This window comes from Lissotriton helveticus, chromosome 12 (genome assembly GCF_964261635.1).
Source record: "Lissotriton helveticus chromosome 12, aLisHel1.1, whole genome shotgun sequence".
In the NCBI taxonomy this organism is placed as follows: domain Eukaryota; kingdom Metazoa; phylum Chordata; class Amphibia; order Caudata; family Salamandridae; genus Lissotriton; species Lissotriton helveticus.
This window is the reverse complement of record NC_136073.1, coordinates 783,287,165-783,303,837: the sequence shown is the minus strand read 5'-3', so window position 1 is coordinate 783,303,837 and position 16,673 is coordinate 783,287,165.

The following is a 16,673-nucleotide window of genomic DNA, read 5'->3' as shown; positions in this document are numbered from 1 at the left end:
ACCCAATTACGATGGCGGTGAGACCACCACAGACGTGCTGTCATTGGCGGTCCCCCCTTCATCGTAATCAGGCCCCCAGTCCCTGGAAGAGGCTGCTTCTCGCGGATGTATGACATCACAACGCATGCTTTTACTCAGCATGCCATTACAACGCAGTTTTTACAACGCAAGTCGTTACAACGACTTGCGTTGGGGGGGCACTGGATAGTGGAATAGTTTAATTTTCTATTCCAACTCCAGTCCCCGTGGATAGTAGGGAAGGTGTTGGATAGAAAATTAAACTATTCTCTATCCTAGATCGCCCTCCAGCGCAAGTCGTTGTAACAACTTGCGTTGTAATAGCTGCGTCGTAATGGTAGTGCGGAGTAAAAGTTGCGTTGTAAAGGATGTTCCCCGCTTCTCGCAAAGGTGGGTACAGAGGTACACATAATGGACACGCTGATCATATTTCGAAGGATCTCTCGGCTTCAGGTAACAAGGGATATTGGGTCTAACTAGAAATAAATGTACTCTCAGGTCAGGCTGTCCAAGGGAGAGGGCAGGACATTCTGGAAGCGAAGGGGGCAGGGCAACCACTGTAAAGGAAGGAATTAAAAGCGTTCCGTTCCACCAACAGAGCCTATACCGCTGACGGACTGGTACAGACATGGGACTAACTGGCCTCACTGGCTAACATCTCAAATGCCGTTCCATATCTTGAAATAGGAAACTGAATTGCCTGAACCTCAGACAAGCTCTTACAGTCTGGGATGGAGAGCACTTCAGCTCCTGCACAAATTAAACAAGCAAAACCAAAATATTTGGATGTGTATTAGAGATAATTGACAGGCGAGCGGGTGTTTTTATGTGCGGCTGTATGGATAGAGCAGCCAGTCACTGCAGGGAGTGGGTGAGTGAGTGGGTGAATGAGATTGGTAGTGCCTAATGCACACATAATATTAAGTGGTACTTACAAACTGGACATGTGCAGACATCTCAACATACACTGTTGTTTGCTTTTTTGCATCTTTGGGCCTACACGGCTGGTAGTGAAAGTGCCCTTCCTAGTGTTTTATCCCTCTAAGCCAATACCACCTAGAAGTCCCATTATGAAGCAGCATGCTGGCTTACAGTTGGGAAGCTGAGCAGGGCCACCAGCAGAGTTAGGCTCCACCCCAAGCAGGAGTAATGTAATCGGACCCCTTTGTGATAATGTCGAACCGGCCAAGTAATAAACTCAGGGCTGGTTTAGGGTGGTGTGATCAGTGCAGCCGCACCAGGCGCTGACCTGTTAGGGGTGGGGGGAGGGGTTACTGACCTCAGGAGGGGGTGCTAAGCAATAACTTATGATTTTAAAGCACCTGCTGAGGAGTTCCATGTGAGTCCAACTTTCAGGCAGCAATAAAAATGTCAAGATAACTCTTATGATTAATGTTCCTACTAGAGAGAGAGAGAGAGAGAGATCGGAGTTTTTTATAATGGCCCTTTTGGCTCGCCATAAAGTAGCACAGAGGTTTAATAAGCCGGCTACAAAGAACAAATCTGTATTTTATGTGGATAGCTGAGTGGATTAGAAAAGCCAGTCTTTACAGGTGCTTTTAAACAAATGAAATGTATGTGAGACAGGGTCTATGGAGAGATAAGGGGCACTTTTGCCTGGCGGTAGTGAGAGAATCCGAGAAGGAGGTCATGGAGTGGGGCGTCAATAATGATTGCTGCACCGGTCGCCAAGAGCACTAAAGCCGGCCCTGAATGAAGTATTGATTATCAGTGGCCCTGGCTCTCTGGATAAGGTACCAATATTAACACTCTGCAGAAGCCGCATCCCAAAAGTCTCATTTTATTTTAGGAAGCTTTACTAGAAAGGGGAATCAAGGAAAACAGGAACACGTGAAGTGTAAGCCCCCCCTTAACGGTTACTACCCACCACCTATGAAGATGCAAAGAAAATTTGTTAACAGTGCTATAAAAATGTGGTCAAAATTAGTTCATTACAAATTCATCACTAGGGAATTGTTCAAGGTGACAAAGATCCGCCAAGTAATGCTATGAGAAGCCTACAAATGAATAGAGATGTTGACAATGTAGTCAAGAACAACAATGTTACAGCAAAGCAGTGCACCACAATGCCACAACAAAATCAAAATAAAAGGGGGCATTTAGCATAGTATGTGTCATACCATGAATCTCGTAGTGTTTGTAAAGCACGCGTGTCTTCTAGGAGCCTGGTCATTTGTCATCGAGAGCCATGTAAAAAGGCTCCCCGCTATCAGTCTAGGCAGGTTATTGCTACGCTGTGTCCCTGAAAGTTGAGAAGAAATTCTCAGCTGCACCACCTGACAAGAAGTAAAATTAAGGTTGTTTCAAGAGGCACCGGACTGGTCTCCTTCTAAAACACCTCTTGCAGTGCACGCTCTTTCATGTCCTCGCTGTATCAAAATGACTGATTTTGCAGGGAAAACCTGGTCAACCTGGTTCGTGAATATCCAGAAGTCCCTTCCATCGGCCATTTTGGAAGCAAAGATGGAGCTGAGAACCTCAATTTGGGAAAACACGCCTGACATGACAGCAATCACTCAATTAAAGATCGAACCACTGAGATTCAGTCAATTGCATGAATACCTTTAAGAACTCAAAATGTTTTAGACCTCCTTCATGTCCAGTCGGTACAGGCTGGATTGAGGACCTCAAAGAACGATGCTCTGGATCCACCAAGAACCCTTTCTCAACTTCTCCTAACTGCGAGCACCCAATTTTTTAGACAAATTCTCAATAAAAAACAGTAAACAGATTTGATAACCTCTTAATGTCCACCCTAGTACCACCAACAGGTGGCACACGACTGTACAGTGCACCCCTTTGTAACCACTGTGATTATATACAGCATATTCATAAAACAGCGCTGGGAAGTGGTTGATGCATGACACGGTGCCACCACTGAAACGACTGTAATACATAAATAATCAATACTTTGCGTATACCCACAGGGCACAGATCTTATATAGTTTGCATACACTTCATCAATGTTTTGAAGTGAAGACCCTCGAGTAGGCCCTCCTTCCCCCACATCCACAAATGTATATAACACACGCACACCTATATACCATATATGACTATATATACACACAATGTTCACCTAGATAGCTTCTACGTGCCTGGCTTGCAGCAAGTGGGTCTGTATTTCTACAATAAATGCTTACCCATGGACTGCTCCTTATGCTCATGCTTCAAGATATTTAGTACCTTATTGTCATGGACACTGCACGAGGGATTTTCTTGTGGTGGTAAATTGCACTACCTAGATGATTTTCTGTTTTTAGGGGTAGTGGAAGCAACCCAGTGTAGAGATTTGCTAGCATCATTTTTTTGTCCATTTGCTCTCCAAAGGTCGATAGTAAGAGGGAGGGAAGAGTAGACACACACTGGTGAGCCTTGGGGTGTAGACGGTGCTTATTTAAGCCAGGGGATGCAGATGGGGCCCACTGGCACTCATATTTAGGACCAGCACTTATTTTTCAGCAACAGACTTTGATCCAGAGCAAGGGATAGAAAAACACACAAGCATTGGAAATGCAATAGGTCTCGCATTAGGAAAGTTTGAGCTATTGGTCTTATAAATAAAAATTTTATTTATTTATGTGTTTGTTAAAATTGCTAAATTGATACCTCTGTCATTTACAATGCCAATAGTTATAACTTTCGCAAATGTGACACCTATAGCATTTGTAATGCAACATGTTTTTTATTTACGTGACTTAGATGTATTAATATTACAAATAACAATGGCTTTTATTTTTTTTTGTTAAATTAATTGTTAAATAATTTATTTAATTTGTAATGGCAATAGCTTAAACTTTTGTAAATAACTTTTGTGAAGATTATATTCAGTGTTTTTTATTGTGACGAAAATCTAAGAACAGAAGTGAAATATTAACATCTTTTTTGTGATTTGTAATAAAGCTTGAAAGCTTGAAACAGCTTGAAACAGTGTCGCCTGTCGTGAACTGAGGGCTGTAACTCACTGTGTAATGCACTATGTAAAGGCGACCACAAAATACAGAAACTGTGAATTGAACTTTACAGGAAATGGGAGCCGAACAATGGGGAGAGGGAGGGCAGGGTGATTTATGCTTCCAGATTATGAGGTGGAAGTGCTCTGGCGAATACACCGCCCCCTCCCCACAGTTGCAAGTCAAACTTGAGCGAAGAGAAGAACATGCAGTGTTGCAGATCCTGAGCTAACTTTTGTTTACCTTTGTCAGTGGCAGTGTAATCCCTGTCAAAGATTACATGTTGTTTTTTATTTATTATTTACTTTGTGTTTCAGCCTGCCGCTAGTTGTGCTAGTTGTGTGCGTGTGTGTCTGAGTCTGAGTGGGAGTATTCACTCACTCGCTCATCTTACATGAAACCGAGCTGCATAAAGCCTTGGAGAGTCCTCAATACTTAGGAACATCAGCTGTCACAATACTAAGGAAACAAGCTTGGCAATGAAGCCAGCTGGTTTAAAAGGGGGAAGGCTGTCGTTTCTGTGACATCTAAGATAACATAAAGCACAGAGTGATGTTACCATAGTGTAGCCCACTTCTTGGTAAAGTTAGTGGCAAAATAACAAGACGGTTGATGCATCATAATCTTGGTCATGGGCAAAAGCTGGATCAATGTTATCCAGGCAAAGAACTGGTCACGGGCCACTAGTGCGTGATCGCTCATTATAATGAACCAAAAATAGCTCCCCTTAATACACTGCTGCCAGGTGAGGCTTGCTACCTTCTTTTTGTAGCCTTTCCTGCCTGTCTCCTGACTTACGGAGACGTTTTTTTTCAAATTAATTGTGAATCGGCATCAGCTATTTGGCCATTTGTGTGGTTGCATAGCGGCAAAGAAGAAACACATTTCACTGCTCCTGGAAAAGGCAGAGAATGTCCTTGTCAAAGCTCTAGGGGAACTAAGTATTTAATTACTCTTCTATTCTCTGAGTACTTTAGCATACAAAATTACATAAAAATACATCCTACGCAGGAGTTTGTGATATTTCTCGTATGTGGCAGAAAATGTGCTGCACATGCTTTCCTTGTGATGGGAAAACATAACACTCCTTGGATGCCGCTAGTTGTGCTAGTTGTGTGCGTGTGTGTCTGAGTGGGTGTATTCATGTGAGTGTGAGTGTGAGTGTGTGTGTGTGTGTGTGTGTGTGTCTGTGTGTGCATGTGGGTGTGTGTATGTGAGTGCATGCATGTGAGTCTGTTTGCAAGTGCATGTGTGTGTGTCTGTGTGTGAGTGCGTGCGTGTGTGTGTGTGTGTGAAGAATTCTCTCATGCTGTATTTTGAGAAAGCTTTTGTGTATGCTGTCTATGTTTGTAAGCGCTGCGTTTAAAAAACAAGATGGAGGGAAGGCAGAGAAGGGGAGGGGGGAGGAGAAATGCAACACGGCGGGCAGGGGAGGGGGCGGAGCGGGTAAAAAAACAAGACGGAGGGAAGGCAGAGAAGGGGAGGGGGGAGGAGAAATGCGACACGGCGGGCAGGGGAGGGGCGGAGCGGGGAGAGCGGCGATGAGGGTGTGAAGCAGCAGGGGCCTTTGAAGTGAAGCTAAGCTTCACTTCAAAGGTGTGGGAGGAATGCTGCTGGTGATTGACTGGCGATTTGATGATGTGCACGCGCATTTTAGGTCAATGCGCTTGCGCATTGACCTAAAAGCGCACGGGCACAGCATCAAATCGCCAGTCAATCGCCAGTCTAGGTAAAGCTTATTTAAGTCCCTATAGTCTCGCTCTGCTCAATGCGCATGCGCATTGAGAGGCGAGACCTAAAAAGATAATAAGTGGCTGAGGTGGGATTCGAACCCATGCAGCTAGAGTAAAAGGCTCATACAGGTCACTGGCGTGCAAAAATACAAGGGCTGAATATACGGTGCTCAACTACTAGGAGTGGCCCGGCTATGCCTCAAGAGGGTGTGGCTTAACAGCCAGATCGGCCGACTTTGAAGCTGCGGATCCAGGTTCGAGTCTGGCTAGAGGCTCAACATCAGTGTGATTCTGGGCAAACCGCTTAATCTACCCGTGCCTAAAAAACACATGAATGTGTCTTTCCATAATGCAACTGGCGCTCATGTAAAGCACTCCGATATCTTGAGGTCGAGTTCAAGCAGTATAAAAACTGCAAAAACAAAAAAAGATAATAAGTGGCTGAGGTGGGATTCGAACCCATGCAGCTAGAGTAAAAAGGTCACTGGCGTGCAAAAATACAAGGGCTGAATATACGGTGCTCAACTACTAGGAGTGGCCCGGCTATGCCTCAAGAGGGTGTGGCTTAACGGCCAGATCGGCTGACTTTGAAGCTGCGGATCCAGGTTCGAGTCTGGCTAGAGGCTCAACATCAGTGTGATTCTGGGCAAACCACTTATTCTACCCGTGCCTAAAAAACACATGAATGTGTCTTTCCATAATGCAACTGGCGCTCATGTAAAGCGCTCCGATATCTTGGGGTCGAGTTCAAGCAGTATAAAAACTGCAACAACAACAAAAGATAATAAGTGGCTGAGGTGGGATTCGAACCCATACAGCTAGAGTAAAAAGGTCCCTGGCGTGCAAAAATACAAGGGCTGAATATACGGTGCTCAACTACGAGGAGTGGCCCGGCTATGCCTCAAGAGGGTGTGGCTTAACGGCCAGATCGGCCGAATTTGAAGCTGCGGATCCAGGTTCGAGTCTGGCTAGAGGCTCAACATCAGTGTGATTCTGGGCAAACCACTTATTCTACCCGTGCCTAAAAAACACATGAATGTGTCCCTCCATAATGCAACTGCGCTCATGTAAAGCGCTCCAATATCTTGGGGTCGAGTTCAAGCAGTATAAAAACTGCACCAACAAACAAGGAAGAGGGAAAGAAAGGATGGAGGCTGACGGGCCAAAAGAAGGAAAGGAAAGAACGAAGGAAGAAAGGGAGCAGGGTGAACAGGGCACGCTGAAGGGCGAGGGAGGCGAGGGAGGGAGGAGAAATGCGAGAAACGTGTGAAGCAGGGGGCGGGGGTAGCGGATACCTTTGAAGTGAAGCTAAGCTTCACTTCAAAGGCTTGTTGGCACAGCGCACGCTGGGGGATGACTGTGGGAGGGAGGCTGGTGTCTGTGCACGCGCTTTTTATGGCAATGCACATGCGCATTGAGCGAGCTTTTCACGGGCACTGCATGGAATCGCCCGATCTCGGTAAGCTCTGTTTAAGCCCCTTTATCTCTCGCTCCGCTCAATGCGCATGCGCATTGATAGGTCGCGAGACCTAAAAAGGGGAAACAAAGAAGGAGTGAACGATGTAAAAATAGTGATTAAGGGAGAAAGCAGGGATGAGAAAAACAGTCAAGAGTGAGATAAACAGGCAGGGAGTGTCTGGTTGTGGATTAAAGAGGCATGAGTTGGAATTAAGACTACGCAGATTTGGTAATCGGCACCCCAAACATTGATAGTACTAACCACTGGCTTCTGAGAAAAAACTTTATGGTACAGCAGGTAAATGTTCAATCAATGGATCCCAAGAAACATTGTATAGCCTAATTGATATTTATGGGTATGTAATTAATTTTGTGACCATTGTGCAAACATCTTTGTCATAATAGAGACCCCCCTGAGTAGGTCTGACTGCATGGGATTTGTTTGTGGTCATGACCTAAATCTGCTAACTGAGGAGGAGTGCCGGTTTCCATTTTCTGGAAGAAGTACCGATCTATCTATCTATCTATCTATCTATCTATCTATCTATCTATCTATCTATCTATCTATCTATCTATCTATCTATCTATCTATCTATCTATCTATCTATCTATCTATCTATCTATCTATCTATCTATCTATCTATCTATCTATCTATCTATCTATCTATCTATCTATCTATCTATCTATCTATCTATGTATCCAATGACACTGTATATAGCCGGTGACAAAACCAAGCCACACCAGCTTTGCTGCCAATAGCAATGTGACCAAGACCCTTCTGAGTCAAAACACAGTAAATTCCACTACTGTCCACCCTGGAAAATCTGATATCTGCAGCAAATCTGCTGTGGCTCGATTATGTCGCCAACAATATATGGTGGCATTGAACTTTGCATTATTAGCGGGTTGGCCAGGATCCTCGCACTGGAGTCTTGTCTGCATCGGTGAGCCTAACTTCCTGGTTACCATGTGAATTGACATAAGTACTATATATGTATATATATATATATATATATATATATATATATATATATATATATATATATATATATATATATATATATGTGTATATAAATATATATGGGTGGAGGCGAAACGCATCATATATATATATATATATATATATATATATATATATATATATATATATATATATAAATATATATATTTTTTTATATATATATATATATACACACACAGATACATATTATGAGAATATAACTGTAGAAAATATTCGGGATTCAATACTTTTGAAGATTGATATAACAAACTCGATATTCTGAGGTACAACCTCAGATAGCGGGTGTACGGTAAGAAAAGGGTAAGGTTCTTACTTTTATCAGACCAATCCGTCCCAGTGAAATGTTCTTGTAAAAGGATATAAGAAGTACCTCTGGGGTTGACGTTCTTTGTTGGTCCTCTTCTCGTTGTGAATTAATGAGCTGCAAAGCATAATGACAACATGTGTTCCCTGATCACTTCCACACATGCATAATGCAAAGCGGTGAAGCCAACAACAAAGGTACAGCAGGTCCCATTACACGGCACATGATGCCAACAACATGTAACATGAGGACAGCGAGAAACCTAAGGCGGGTGTAACTAAAGCGAAACTGTGTGATTCGTCCTCACTCCTACCCTATGCATTAAAGATCATCAGGGCATTAACTGAATTTCTCTTGCTCACCTTGCGATCTTTGACCTGTCGCCACACAAAGCAATCTGGAGAATGATGCATTTGGAAAACGTTTTCCACTGCAAATAAAAAATTCCCTCAAAGGACTTTATGTTTTTTAGTGGAAACCACCATTGTTTCAGGATTTTCCTAAAGACTGCATACCCACCCCCCCTGCATTCATTTTGCCTGTCACTGGATGTGGGGCAAAACACACAAGATGATGGACGGAATGTTGCACAGTGGCAAAACATTCACTCCCAATCACAGATCTGGGTTTAATCCATCGTTATTTTGCTCACCAAGCCACCCCAGTTCAGACATGGCCATATGCAAATCCGTCTTGACCATGGTGCCTCATGGGAACAGTCCAGACCGAACTGCCTAGCCATGTCTTCCCTGGACCAGAATCAAGCATCCTAGGACCGATTTCTGGCTATCAGTCGTCTTCAGCCAGGATAGCTGGACTCCAGTGGCGTAGTGAGCACGGGACCCATGTCTGGGCATACCCTTCCCACATAGGGTGAACAGCAAAACACACAAGATGATGGACGGAATGTTGCACAATGGCAAAACATTCACCCCCAGTCACAGATCTGGGTTTAATCCATCGTTATTTTGCTCACCAAGCCACCCCAGTTCAGACATGGCCATATGCAAATCAGTCTTGACCATGGTGCCTCATGGGAACAGTCCAGACCGAACTGCCTAGCCATGTCTTCCCTGGACCAGAATCAAGCATCCTAGGACCGATTTCTGGCTATCAGTCGTCTTCAGCCAGGATAGCTGGACTCCAGTGGCGTAGTGAGCACGGGACCCATGTCTGGGCATACCCTTCCCACATAGGGTGAACAGCAAAACACACAAGATGATGGACGGAATGTTGCACAATGGCAAAACAGTCACCCCCAGTCACAGATCTGGGTGTAATCCATTGTTATTTTGCTCACTAAGCCACCCCAGTTCAGACATGGCCATATGAAAATCAGTCTTGACCCTGTGCCTTATGGGAACAGTCCAGACCGCACTGCCAAGCCATGTCTACCCTGGACCGGAATCAAGCATCCTAGGACCGGTTTCTGGCTATCCGCCGTCTTTAGCCAGGATAGCTTGACTCCAGTGGCATAGTGAGCATGGGACCCACGTCTGGGCATACCCTTCCCACATAGGGTGAACAGCAAAACACACAAGATGATGGACGGAATGTTGCACAATGGCAAAAAACATTCACCCCCAGTCACAGATCTGGGTTTTATCCATCGTTATTTTGCTCACCAAGCCACCCCAGTCCAGACATGGCCAATACGCAAATCAGTCTTGACCCTGTGCCTCATGGGAACAGTCCAGACCGAACTGCCTAGTCATGTCTTCCCTGGACCGGAATCAAGCATCCTAGGACCGGTTTATGGCTATCAGCCGTCTTCAGCCAGGATAGCTTGACCCCAGTGGCTTACTGAGCATGGGACCCACGTCTTGGCATACCCTTCCCACATAGGGTGAACAGCAAAACACACAAGATGATGGACGGAATGTTGCACAATGGCAACACTTTCACCCCCAGTCACAGATCTGGGTTTAATCCATCGTTATTTTGCTCACTGGATGTGGGGGCTCTCGTTTAATCTTGCTCCAGTACCAGGATAGGTCTGAGAGCTAATCCCAGCACAGCAAAATGTTCTAATTCTAGTCCCACATTGCCAGCCCAGGTCTACCAAGTGGCCAACATCATCCACTTTTTAAAAATGAGTCTTTTTACAGTGGTAATCCCTTTCCAAATACACTGGATACAAACCATTAGAGTAACATGTAGCTCTGAAGAGAAACTCATGAAATATTCCAGTACTTCAGGGTAGGACACAGTCATGAAGAGTATTACTTGTCAGGACCAACAAATCATGGGTGTCACCATATGAAAACTGTGTGTAGCTCCCCCAGGGCAACTTTTGGGACTGAGTGGCCTGAGGATACTGCCAACCCAGCCTACAGCCTCTTTGTCCTGAATTGCTATTGCCGCCCTCTTCAGAGCGAGACAATTCTCAGAATGCAAGTAGTTTGAAACGCCTAGATCACAGACTGACACAAAGGATGAAAACAGGAACACTTATGAAGTTTACCTCCAAACTTGCCCTGCGGCATACACTATTTTAGTGTGCAAGTCACCTTGGCAGAGCTGGCTTGCAGTGATAAAACACGGATATGCTTTTTAAAAATGAACTTCTCCTCATCTCATCGAAATCATCACCCCAGTACAAATCTGGATGGACGCACTCGACATCCTTAACAGCAAACTTATCATCGTCGATAGGACCAAATCTCTTGGAATCATCCTAGATAAAAGGCTCCACTTACAATCACAAATCAGCACCATGGCAAGGGATGGACTATATTAACTGTGTCTTCTTTGGAGAATCTGCCACTACATTCCAGAGCGAGATCTGAAATCTCTTGTTCAATCACTAGTACTCGCCAGAACTGAGTACTGCAAATCTCTCTTGACTGATGTCCCTCAAGCCCCATCTCACCCCTATGAAATCCATCCTACAACTAACATAACGCTTCTTCCATGGGGTTAAACGGAACAACCATATCTCTCAGTATGCCAGGGCTTAATTTGTAAAAAAAACCAACAACAACAAAACCTAAGTCTTAGTACTGTTCCAAAATGTTTCTGAGGAGCTCATCTGTGCCAAATGCTAAGTACTGTCCTGATTCCTCCTTGCGGCATTTTCTTCCACCACATTACATCGCTGTCTCTTTACCTCAGTCTGGCAAGTTCTTCCCCATCCCTTATTTGTCCCTTTGTCACAGTTGTCTATGTTTCTCTTCCTCCTTCTTTCTGCAAAGTCTAATGATGCAAAATAAATTCTGTTCCCTAAAAGTGAGTTCCGTTGCCCACCACCTGCAACCACCGGTACAAATTAAGAACTGATAATACAATATTAGCATTTGATAGTGCACTGGGACAACAGGGCGCCCAGTCCCTCTTTGCCATCTAAAGGCATGGAAAGGAATGGCGGCGAGTATGGCATCCAATGAACCAATGGATCCTCACTTCTCCTGCCTTCAAATTGGCACAGAGTGAAGCACGGAGCTCGCCTTCTAAGCTTTACATGAAGCAAACTGGGCCCATATGTTGTAATTTATCTATACACCAACTGGACTTTGATAGACAATATCAAAGAGTGGAGTTCTAATGATCTGGAAAAAAGCAGGGGGTTCTCGTCTGATAAGATACAAGCGGTGCCCAGCTTTAATACTTCGGATAAGCTCAGTGCTCTAGAGAGACACCTCGCCCCAGAATACTCTTTCTAGTACCTGACTTGGTGCTGCCTCCCTACAGCCAAACACACAAGATGATGTGTCTCTCCTGGACCGGAATCAAGCATCCTAGGACCCGTTTCTGGCTCTCAGCCGTCTTCAGCCAGGATAGCTTCGTCCTTCGCCCTACAGCCAGCCCCACTGCAATTATGCAGCATGGGAGGATCAAACTATCTTGCAGTTGAGTAAATCATGGGACAAGAAAAGGCAAATTATGTATTGTAATAGGGCAACATTTATGGCAGCATTGAATATTTTGCACCGATTTTTTAACAGATGCCGGGGCTGTATTGGCAAATGGTACACCTGTATCCGTAACCCACGCGGAAATGGTTTTAGTAGTTTTCAATCCGTTTGAACTAGATACAATTATTTTTGTTAATATCTGAAAATGACGCAGCAGATGATTATGTGGTAAGTGCTGCAAATCCATAATTATGCGACTCGGCGGAAAATTATCTTTGGATATGGTGAAAGAAGCTGTGCAGAGCCCCTGAATTGGCCTCCAAAACACCATGATAGGAAGACACTTTGCACGCATTACAGACAGGGGTGTAGCTTGAGGGGAGGTTTGGGGTGTTAACCCCCCCAATAAATATATTTACTGGCATATAGCTGGGTACAGGGGCTTTCAGTCGGGTTAGGTGAGGTGCCACGTCGTATTTCACCAGGAATTTTTACACAAATTCAGACAAAAACGCATACACATTCTCTGCTTTTAAAATCTTCAAAAATATTGGCTATTTTCAAAAATATTGTGTTTTCTCCCACTTACTACCCAGGCCAATTCACATTCCTCTCCCTGTCCGCTGCCCCTTTACCCCCTCTCATCTCCCCTCCTTGTCGTACAATATACTTTAACATTATGTGCAAGCATAATTATTGGGAAGCCCCCCCCCCCCCCCCCAGCTTACTGAGCAACTACTCCCCTGATTACAGGGAGTAAGGGTGTGGCTGATGGGCCTCGAGGCATTAGACTGGAGTTCCCTAAGGGCAGAGGGCAGCGACTAAGGCTTGTTTTTGAGATGGGAAGGGTGAACACCAAACAAGCCCGGCTCGTCCAACTACATTCCTGGGAGATAATGTGAGGGTGCAGTTCGTGGCGCACTAACTATTCTAGGGGCCTTTGAGAACCAAACATTTGATTTATGGCAAGCCTTGCAAAAAATGCAAGTGTAAGTTTAAAAAAAAAAAAAGAATGATCGCTAGTCGGATGTTGAAATTATATTCTTTTGGAGTTGACCGTGCATGCGGCCAACCATGGTAGGGTCTGATATAATGGTATCTTCCATCTATTGTGGAACAAGGGAGTTGCAAGTTTAGAGGAAAGAGCGGGTCTTTCCTCCAAGTCGAGGTCGGCCTTGTAAAGGTTAAATAAAAGACTGCAAACTAACCCCCCCCCCCTTCACTGTTTGAAAGCATCGTTTTAGACTTAGAAGAATACTGACTAGGTATCTGTGTGGAGACTCTATGTGCCAAGAAGGACTGCTAGTAGAATTCCCAACTTCTTCAGCTTCCCCCATAAAAGGGCAAAATCAACTGAGGGGTGGAGGGCAGCCCTCAGGACTTGAGTAGAGAAGGGAACCAGATAGGTAGGGGCGAGGATACTGCCCCAGGTGTCCTACTCGGCTCACCATCCTCTAGATCTTCCAACAATCACCTTTAAAGTTCTTTAGCAGCAATTTCTCAAGGGGCGATGGCTACCGACAAACACCGCATGGCCTTTGTTCTGGAGAGGGTGTAGAATAGCTCCTCTGCAATTTCTGGGATTACAGGAGACTCTAATCGAGATGAAGCCATGTACCCAAGTAAATCAGGTCGCCAATAAATCGTTTTTTTCCAGGAAGGTCGTTAGCCCATGGGGTACCAGAGAAGCCACAGTCGTCCGGCATTTCAGCCTCCACTATGGTGGAAGCTATTGCGACTGATGGCTGTGCAGGACTAGGAATACGAAGCAGGGTTGGGTGGGCCCCACTGCCCAAGTGGATGGCTCCTAGTCAATGCTAGACGGTAGATGTACAATATCATCAGCATAGTGCAGATGTGGCTGTCTGGCTCCATGGGAGGAGCATTATTTACTAGTTCTCGTCTTTAGCAGTTGCAGCTTCTCTAGCCTGGGAGCAGTGACCTCAAAGGCCAGCCCACACTCCATATGGATGATGTTATTTTACAAAGTGCATGAACCTGCTGCAACCCCTGGCATGCCTCTTGTGACCCCTGGCACTGCCTGTGCGACCCCTAGTGCCAGCAGTGGCAGGAACAGAAGCAGCATGTCCATATGGACATCGATGGGGGGTTCACTCACATCGTTTTGTGTCAAACCTGTTGATTACCAATGTGTTGTCGTGAGCACGTCTCTGTGAAAGAAGGAATAAATGGCACACTACCCGTGCACGCTTGGTAGCATGCCCTCACACTAATACAAAGATAAATACAGCAAGCATGACATGCCAACTGGCACAATTAAACGGGCATACAACCATATCAGATTGGGCAAAATGGAATGTTATTAATAGCTCAACCTCCATCTTCCAATTTTGTCCTACTTCGCCGGAACTTAACCATTAACTAGCCACTGAAGCGACAGCACTGATCATGAAGCGTTGAAATTATGACGCATTGTCATTATTAAAGCCCCGCCAGGCACCATTTAGAAACTGAAAAAGCGACAAAGCAACCCATCGATATGGGTGAGCTTTATAGATACCAGCCAAGTGAAAAAAAAAATGAATAGAAATCATATGCGGGTAAATAAAGGTGACCAATTGTCACAAGAAGGCCTACCTTCTCCCACTGGCCATCTTGATCTGTCTTCAACCAAAGCGAACTAATACATATTCTTGACTGTTCAAGCTTAACCTGAGACTTATGCAGTTGTTGAGGCAGTGGGCCTTAACTGCCAGTGTTGACTAAATATTTAGACCCATAAAAGAGCATGGCAAATGCGGTGTCACACAGAGTGGTCTCATGGTGAGTTTCACACACTACACATTAAAACTAACTTCCACTAGCAGTGACTCATCAGTGTTGGCTCGTCTCCCCACATTATTGGATATTTTACCTGGAACTCCAAATTGGCCAGAGCATGTTTGGTCCAAAGGATCCAAGAAACATCCACAAATCGTGTCAGTTCAGATTAATTGCAATTATGTGGAAGCTGGCATATTCACGTGACTTGCCATTCTCGCTCAAGTTTCCAGTGAGAGGAAGAAAAGCTCAGCGAATTGCTTATTCTCGAAAACTGTACATAGTGACTGCAAGATGCTTCAACGTGTTGTTTGCTCATGGGCCCTGAAAGCAGGGAGGACAGGCCACCAAAACAACATGGATTTAGGGAAAATAGAGTCATCTCCTATTTCACTTATGGTGAAGCTGCTGGAATTCTGGCATCTTAGAAAGAGTCTTGTCCTAGGCAGTATTACAAGAAATACACTCTGCAGACTGCCAACTGGTTGTTGATAGCATCAACAACCCGGAGTTATGCCTGACCAGGAAATCACTGATTTCCCCATTAAAGTGTTCAGCTTAGAAATACAAAGAAATTACAATTTTATTTATTTATTTATTTTATGCGTTTTAATATAGCGCAGACTTTACCCGAAGGTGTCAGAGCGCTTCACAATAGGAACAGTAATGATACATGAGGAGAAAATTACAAGTGAGCATGTTACAAAAGCAAACGTTACATTACATGAGGCAATAGTGACAATTGTGCATGTATCAAAAGCAAACAAAATACAAGAGGTAGCAAACGGTACGTTACAAGAGGAAAAAGTGACATGTGTGCATGTTACAAAAGCATACAAAGTACAAGTAGAGGTATAATACTGCAATAAATGGTAGACACTCAAAACACAAGAACAAACGTTACGTAACATGAGGCAATGGTGGCAATTGTGCATGTATCAAAAGCAAACAAAGTACAAGCGGTAGCAAACGATACGTTACAAGAGGAAAAGTGACGTGGGCATGTTACAAAAGAGTACAAAATACAGGTAGAAGTCAAGTCAAGTCAAGTCAAAAAGGCTTTATTTCGATAAAAGTTATCATAAAAGCTGCACAATAAAAACACACCAATTCATTTGAATTAAATATAGCAAATTAATTACATTCAACTATAAAAGTCTGGGTTTTCCGTGAAAAAGGAAAACATATTAAAAAGTTTTAGTTAAAAGAGAATTAAATGATTACGCTTCTAATACACCAGGCCCACGATAAAAATGTTGAGAGGGTACAAGCGTACAGTGGTCGTGAGTCTGCCATTAAAATACGTAGTGCCTCAACATGATGCTTGGTCCCCAGCAAGCGGCACAATTGCTTAAGCCATTTTCTTCTCGGTGGGGCATATTCCTGACACTCAAACATAAAGTGTGCCACAGACTCCTGTTTGTGTGGGCACGAGGGGCAAAACTCTGTGGTCTGAGCTGGCGGTTTCTACCGTGATGTAAAGGTGTGCAGGGGGAGAGTTCCGGATCTAAATTTAAAGTAAAGGGACCTAT